This window comes from Camelus dromedarius, chromosome 26, assembly GCF_036321535.1.
Source record: "Camelus dromedarius isolate mCamDro1 chromosome 26, mCamDro1.pat, whole genome shotgun sequence".
In the NCBI taxonomy this organism is placed as follows: Eukaryota; Metazoa; Chordata; class Mammalia; order Artiodactyla; family Camelidae; genus Camelus; species Camelus dromedarius.
The window spans coordinates 7117345-7126057 of NC_087461.1; the positions used below are offsets into that span (position 1 = coordinate 7117345).

The following is an 8713-nucleotide window of genomic DNA, read 5'->3' on the forward strand; positions in this document are numbered from 1 at the left end:
GTAGGTAGAAAATTCTAAGTTTTCTTTAAAAAATAGGCATTAGAACTAATATTTAGCAAGGTTCCAAGATTAATATATAAAAATCAATTATATTTCTGTTCATTAGCAACAAACAATTGGAAATAAATTTCAATATGCATTATTTTAATACATTTAAATGTTATTCATATTAAAGTATTGCTTAACACATTTAAACATCATTTACAGTGGCATTGGATGTCATGAAATAACTTGTGTACATAAAAAGAAAATACGATGCAAGACTTGTAGAGAGAAAATTGCAAAGAATTGTTGCAAGACACTATAAAAGGCTATAAATACATGGGGAGATGTACCATGATCATTTATTTTAAGGTATTAACTCTTTCAAATACGTATTTAGATCCAATGCCTTATCAAAAATATTCTGGTAATTTTTTTGTGTGGAAATTGTCATGCTGAATCTAAAATGTATAAGGAAATGCAGAGCACATTAAAAAATAATAATTTTGAAAAAAAAAAAAGGAGTTGGATTTTAAGGCTTGCTATAAAGCTACTGTTCAAGACAGTCCATGATATTGGCATGGGGACAAGCATATAGATCAATGGAACAGAGTAAAGTATCAGTTGACTTTGAACAACCGTGCTAGAATTTGTCAGTGGGACTAGGATGACTTTTATAACAAACAGTGCAGGAAACACTAGGACAATTATGTCTAAGTCTACCCTGATCATTTTTTCATACTATATACAAACATGTAAAAACATTCTATATGATGGCTCTTTCTTTACTCCAGCACAGTTTTGAGAGAACAGGTCTCTGTTAACTTGTGTATAATAAACTTAATGCATCACATATTTCAACAAAAATATTTTCTCCAATCATGTCTATTTAACAAATCTAATCCTGAGATTATACCGAAATTGAAAATAATCAGATTGTCTTCAGGTGGCTATGGGAGTGAGTCATAAGGAAAATTATATATCAAGGGGTATTTGGTTTTGTAACAATAATTCTTAGAATTTGGGGATAATCTGTTGAAAATATAATACACACTTTTAAATGGAATTCCGGGGATTTATGGATTCTCTGAAACTCATTCATGGATCCAATTCCAGTTGAGTACATTTGCTATAGTTTAATTCTTTGTTCTAATTTTTGTCATGCTATTCAGTCATACCAATAATTGTACTTCACTGCTCTCACTGATATTAGGATTTTAATGTTTTCAAAATACAGTTAAAAGCCATGCTGGTTTAATATTTACTCAAAAAGTCAATAAGCTAAAACTCATTCAAATTAATAAGCTACTCATTAAGCATAGCCTCATGAAATAGATCCAAGAATCACCAGGAAAATTAAGCATCCTAAATTGGGTGAGGTCAAGGGAATACTTGACTTCAGTCTTCATAAGGTGTTACACAAAGGCAAGAAGTCTGGGATGATATAAAACCTTGTTTCATTAGGGAATGTATTTATACTAATAATGTCTCATTGGAACCAAATTATTTGAGTTTGCTGGGGATTTTTTTGATACATGGATTTTACTATTGCTGACAAGATGGAGTTAAAATTCACTCATTTTATTGAGAATCTGCCATACAGTTAATGCTGTGTTGAGGCTGTGAATATCAAGAGGAACAAAACAAAATTAAAGTCCCCGCACTCAAAAAAATTTGCAATAAAGGAGCAAAATATACCCTGTGCAGAAGAGGAAATGATGCAGTATTAGTGGAAGGTAACTGTGGAGCTTTGGGAATAGACTTCCTTCAGGAAGGAATCCCAAAAGTGGGCTTTAGAGAAAGAGTAGATTGTCTTTTACTTGAAGAATATTTGGGTAAGGGCACCTGAGACTAAAGTAACACATTTGCTGAAAACAACTATAACTGACTTCCCACCCATTCTTTTAACTGGAAACTGGCACACAGAAGTTACTGTAATGTCATTATAAAGCTTATTACCATGAATCAATTAACTAATTTGCATTATACAGCCTCCTATGTAACAGAGAAAGCTTGTTGTTCTTAAAGTACATGACAATTAAGTGTAAGAGTTCTGCTGTGGAAGAGAAGTGTTACAAAAAGCTTTAAAGGTGTAAATTGTTTTATTGTTCCAATGGGAGTCATTATATAAAGAAAGGATTGAATTCTTAATGAAAGGCAGATAAGAGTTTTAAACCTTTTTCTTTTTTTTTCCCCTTTCTGTAATACTTGTTCCCACTGTAAAGAGGGACCCACATCAAGTTGTGTGCATGCAGATATTTTTAAAGCAATTAGGTGACTGACAGCAGATCCAGGTGGCGTGATCACAGTAGGCTGGTCTGTTGATAAGACCCATCATTCACGATGCCAAAAGCAATGTAAACTAAAGATACCTTTGTGAATAAAGATAGCAAACAATAGATTGCAACATATAAAACCTTGATGCTTCTAAGCCATGAATCAAGGGCTTTGTGTCCTACAGAGACAACAATGACCTTCACCTTCTAAATGCTTGGCACAATAAAATAAGTCTGAGTAGCATGACTGATGTGGGTCACACAGGATGGTTATAAAATTAAACTATATTCTCTGCCAAATCACAAAGAAGCACTTTTTAGTAGATTATGGGATCTATGAAAATCAATGCTTCTGCATCTGAGTGAAGCATTTAAAATGTTTGCAGGCATCCAGAGTATACTTCAGACAATCTCTTCCTTTTACTAAAGAAGGAGGGGGAACTTAAATTGGGATCAGCTATCCACTGGAAACCTTTATCTTTTCATTTAGTGGAATATTTGAAGTTGTGTTTCAAGTGGTTGTTCCAAATAAAAATGAAAATGGTGACAATGTGGGAATGTCTAAAATCAAAATGAGTTAACTATCATGCAGTATTCTCATTCCTAGTATTTCTTGTGCCTTGTTTTAATGAGAAGTGATGAGACAAAATCGAGCAAAGGGAAATCTGGGCAGAATCTTAGGAACAATTATGTAGGAGTGAGATTTGTTACCAAGTACATGAGCCTCCATGGGGAGCCTCTTCACCTGAGTTATTTAAATCCAAACTGGGCCAAGCACAGCAAAGTACGTGCCACAGATACAGGACTGTGCTACAGTGAAACATACCAGATAACCTAGTAGTTCTTGGTTTGTTTGTTTGTTTTTAAAATATAGGAGTTTGTGATCACCAAAACTTCTTTCAGTAGGATATCTACAATTCCCAAATACAAATTACATGAAGATGTAAGAACTCTGTGTTTAGGGTACCACAGAACTTGAGTTAATTGATTGGCCTGTTACTGGCCTGATATTATGTTAAGCATTTTCCTTAAAACTACACAGATAAATATATTGTAGGGTTAGAATTATTATCTCAGTATTTCATCTGAGGATGCCTGTTATCAGAGAGTTTAAAGCAACATGCATAGCTTAGTAACCAAACAAAGAAACACAATGATGAAGACATGAATGAATGAGTGCAATCTGGTATTGGACCAAAGTCTCTCTGACACCAGTATCAGGCTCTTCCCACTGCAGGGTGTTATATTATCAGCAATCAATCTAACTGCACTGTGAGCACAAGCACGCCCTGCTTTCAGGAAGTTTTAATTAACTGAAAGAAATTTGAAGAGGATTTTTTGCTTTTACGAAAAAGCTGTTTATCATTCTCATGTTGGTCTTTCTTAAAAGGAAGTGGTTCAACATTAACTTTCAGAAAGGAGGTGATACTTTACTTCACCTCATTTTAACTTATGAAAGCTTTTATAGGAACGCTCTACTTTCATGTAGTGGGGAAAGCCTCCATCTTAAAGCACTGTGGAACGTAAATTAATAAGAGGCAACTCTGTGGTTGACTGCAGATATCCCAGGCTGGCCAGTGTACTATGCTCCATAAATTCCCAAGTCAAGTTTAACTGTCATCAGTTTGGCTGGGATGATAGGCTGAGTATAGGATGAGTCCTCCTCACGAGATAAGATGATGAGGATAGAAAAGCAGAAAAAGATTAAAGCATTCACAGATTAATGAAAAAACAAGACAGCTGTCATATTCTCTCTCATTCAAATACCGTAGACTAGTGCACCACCATTCCTTGCCCTGGTAGAGAAGCTGTGGTTGCTAACTGTGAGAGGAGAGAAAAGGAAACGGTAATCTCAGAGTTCTCACACATATGTGCAACCAAGCTTCGTGTTCTGACCCTACTATGCACATTATATTAGGAACAAAATGAGGTGTAAGTAGGAAACAGTGGTTTTTTAAAAAACTGGTTTTTTATGACAATAATTTTGGTAATGCAGTTAAAATGGAAAAATATCAGAGGACATGTCTTTTGGCCAGGAATTAATAAATCACAAGGTAACTAAATCTAGCAATACCAATTTTAAAAAAAGGTATTCCCTTTCTGCTGTCAATAAGTAGAAAGCTAAAAAGCAAAGAAGACAACAATAATTTTCAGCCATTAGAAAAGGAAAACAAAGGAAGCCCTGGTATTACAAGGCTTTCTACCTGGGCAAATTCTGGAACTGCAGTGCAAGGAGAACTCACACAGAGCCTAGCACTATTGCTGTGCAGAGAGATCAGATGTCAGGGATACAGAAGGCGCTAGAATAAACTGGGCAGAATATTGGGAAAGAGCAAGTTATGCAGAGAGACTGTTCCAAAAACATTTATAGGGTTTTCTTGATTCTTTTGCCAACTATCAATCTGCACATAGAGATTTTTTTTTCAGTGCTTTAAAAATGTTACTCCATTGTCTCCTAACTTGTATAGTTTCTGGTGATAGGTCTGCCATAATTTTTCCTTTGTTCATATGTATATAATGAGTCTTTATTTATTTATTTATTTATTTATTTATTTATTTATTTATTTATTTATTTTTGGTGGGCAGAGGGTCTGGCTACCTTTAAGATTATTTTTATCTTTGCTACTCAGCAGTTTAATTATGATGTATTGGGATGTCTTTGTGTGGTTTGTGTTTATTTATCCTACCTGATATTTTTTGAGCTTTGTGAATATATGGTTTACTGTCATTCATTAATCTGGGGAAATTATTAGACAATATCTTTTCAAATATCTTATGTTCCATTCTCTCTTCTCCTTCTGAGATTTTAAATATGTCATGGTAGACATTTTAGTATTGTTCACATCTCTTGTGTTTACTCTGTATTTTTAAATTTCCCTTCTTTCATTCTCTTTGTTATTCAACATGGATAATTTCTATTAACGTAACTTTACTAATTCTTCTCAGCTGTACTGGGACTACTAATGAGCCTGTAATTGCATATTTTACCTTAGTTACTATGTCTTTCATTTTTAGCATTTCCATTTGATTCTTTCATGTTTCTTTCTGCAGAAATTCTCCATCTGTTCATCTGTATTCTGTTTTAAACAAAGATTTCTCTCATTTTAGTCACAGCTATTTTTTAAATTCCTGTCTGAGATCTTCAACGTCCAAGTCACCTCTGACTCAGGTCCACTGATTGCTTTGTATCTTGAGCACATATTTTCCCTTGCTTTATTGTGGCTCTGATGATTTTTTGTTGAAGCTGGACACATTATATATGACACTAGACACTGAGTTAAATAGTATATTTCTGGAGTTGAGCATGCCTTGATTTTTGCTAGGACTTCAGTTAGGCTGTGGAATCAGTTTAGCTGGCCATTGAGCTGGATTCAGGTTTTCTTGTTGCTGTGGTTACTCTCAGTAGACCACAGATTTCCTGTTCCTCCAGTGCTATCTTGTGATTAGGGTGGGACTCCTCTGCCAAAGGCGTCTCTTAATAACTCTTCCAATCTCACTTTAAGTCCTCCCTTTGTGCCTGAATCTCAGACAAGGACTCTGTCCATTTTCTTGTCTCTCCCTCTGCAGTAGATTGCTGTTATTAATCAGTGCTTGACAATCTGATGGTGAGGCTGAGGGTAACCTTTTTTTTTTTCCTGGTTCTGTCTCAGATGTGTCCCTGGGACTTGGGAGTGGAGACGTCCCACTGATTCCACCCGTCCCTCAGTGGTAGGAAATCTTTAATGATCTGGGCTCATGATGTTTTCCTTCTTCTTTTCCAGTGTTAGGGTTTTGTTGTTGTTTGTTTCTAATTTGCTTTCCCTAGCTACAAAGGATCACTGCTCTTTTCCCAGTGACCTAAGTCTTTGTTCTGTAAGGGAGATAGAGGGTAGAGATATGCACTTTTGCACTTTTCTTGGACTTGACAGCCCTGTCACCTCCTTTCTCATGAATGCCTATTGAGGTCTGTGGAGAAGAATCTGTGAATTCAAATTCCCCCAACATCTGTGGCTTCAATGCTTTCCATACACAAACTGGCCTATTCTCAGCCTTAAAAATTCATTACTAATTTTCAAATTTAGCTGATTATTTCTTACGAGCTTCTGTCAGATCCAGTATCTACCCCCAGTTAAGAAGGTCTTGTATTGTGTCCCCTTGAAGGTGCCTTCTTTCCTTATGTTTGGGATTATTTTGGTGCCTTAGGACCTCAGTTCTGTGATGAAAAGCATCAATTCAGGAAAAACATTGATTATTCAGATCACCTGATATTTTCTAGTGAAGAGTTTGGAGCAACACTCCTAACCTAATTGTATGCTCCTAAGGACCCATAAATTAAAAATAAACAACAAAATAAATTATGAATTAATTAGAACTAAAGAATAAAGGAAATGTTAAATGTTGAAATCATATAACACAATAAGATTTGGGCAGAGGATAAAATGTAGATTTAAATGCATTTATTTCTTAAAATAAAAATGAGTTGTTGTTTCATATATATTTTTTCAATTTCTCAATTGCTAAGTAACAAAGAACCTACAATTTATTGTCAAAGAAGTGTTCCAGCTTCATCTTAGCAATTTTTGTGAGTGACATTTTTTTCACAAAATTTGGATCATACCATAATATTTTAAATTTGAACTCTTTCACTCAACCATTTAAGTTGGTTGTTTTCTGTACCATTAAGTGTTTCTCAAAATCATTTTAATCTCATGATGTTTTATCCAAAATGCCAATTTAAATAAAAATAACAGGAAAGGTATAATTTTTAAAAATCTAAAAATATTTAATCTTTTGGATAAGTGGTTTCATTAACTTTACCCTTCTTTTAAATAATTGCCGGCGGGAGTTGGCGGCGGCGGCTGTGGAGAAAGGCAGGAAAGGGCAGGCCGGGCGAGTCGGGGGACCGGCGGACCGGACAGCCGGCCGACAGCAACGAACTAAGCCAGCACTCTACCGCTTGACACATCTAGCCAACCGCGCACCGAGTTAACGAGCCCCTCCACCGTCAGCTCAGCTTCGGCCGGCGCCGGCCCGCCTTCCGCAGCCGTGGTGGCGGCCCCGGGAGGAGCACTGGCGTCGTTTCCTTCGATTCTCGGGATTTGAAGATGGCTGCACAGTCAGCGCTGAAAGTTGTGCTAAAAAGCACCACCAAGATGTCTCTAAATGAGCGCTTTACTAATATGCTGAAGAACAAGCAGCCGATGGCCAGTGAATATTCGGGCTTCGGTGCAGCAACAACAGCAGCTAGCCAGCGCCAGAAACAGAAGACTAGCCCAGCAGGTGGAGAATAGACCCTCTGTCCAGGCAGCATTAAACCTTAAGCAGAGCTTAAAGCAGCGCCTGGGTAAGAGTAACATCCAGGCACGGTTAGGCCGACCCATAGGGGCCCTGGCCAGGGGAGCAATCGGTGGACGAGGCCTGCCCATAATCCAGAGAGGCTTGCCCAGAGGAGGACTACGTGGGGGACGTGCCACGACAACCCTACTTAGGGGCGGGATGTCGCTCCGAGGTCAAAACTGCTCCGAGGTGGACGAGCTGTAGCTCCCCGAATGGGCTTAAGAAGAGGTGGCGTTCGAGGTCGTGGAGGTCCTGGGAGACGGGGCCTAGGGCGTGGAGCTATGGATCGTGGCGGAATCGGTGGTAGAGGTCGGGGTATGATAGGTCGGGGAAAAGGGGGCTTTGGAGGCAGAGGCCGAGGCCGTGGACGAGGGAGAGGTGCCCTTGCTCGCCCTGTACTGACCAAGGAGCAGCTGGACAACCAACTGGATGCATACATGTCAAAAACAAAAGGACACCTGGATGCTGAGTTGGATGCCTACATGGCACAGACAGATCCTGAAACTAATGATTGAAGCCTGCCTTCCCTCCTGTGAGAGACTTTTGTTAAAGTCACATATCTGTAAATAACCTTGAGATAACTAACAGATGAGAAGAAACCTGACTGACGCTGGAAGGACCTATCATAATAGGCGGACTGACTTGCCACCAGTTTGTGCATTTAGTGTGTTTCTTTTACTTTTTGATACTGTGTTGTATGAAACCCTTTTTTCCTCTGGAAAAAAAATAATAATTGCCATCTCATTGCTTATTAAAAAGTACATTTACCTGGTTATGAATCAAAGATTGTAAATTTTTTTTTTTGATAGCGCCACAAACTTGAGTAGACATTTCTCTCAAGTGGATATATAAATTGCCAATAAGCACATGAAAAGATGCTCAATATCATTAATCATATTAGGAAAAATTAGGGAAATACAAATCAAAAGTAAAATAAGGTATCCCTTCACACTCCTTGGGATGATTATTATAAAAACAAACAACAACAACAACAACAAAGCCCTGAAAATAACAAGTATTGGCAATGATATGGACAAACCAGAACTTTTGTTTATTGCTGGCAGGAACGTCAAATGGTATAGCTTCTGTGGAAAACAGGACAGCAATCCCTCAAGAATGTAAATATAGAATTACCACGT

At 37.5% G+C, this 8713-nt stretch overlaps 1 pseudogene; it reads left to right on the forward strand.

The window, feature by feature from the left end:
* The first annotated feature begins 7265 nt into the window (after positions 1–7265).
* On the forward strand, positions 7266–8295 carry LOC105093583 (chromatin target of PRMT1 protein-like; annotated as a pseudogene).
* The last annotated feature ends 418 nt before the right edge of the window (positions 8296–8713 follow it).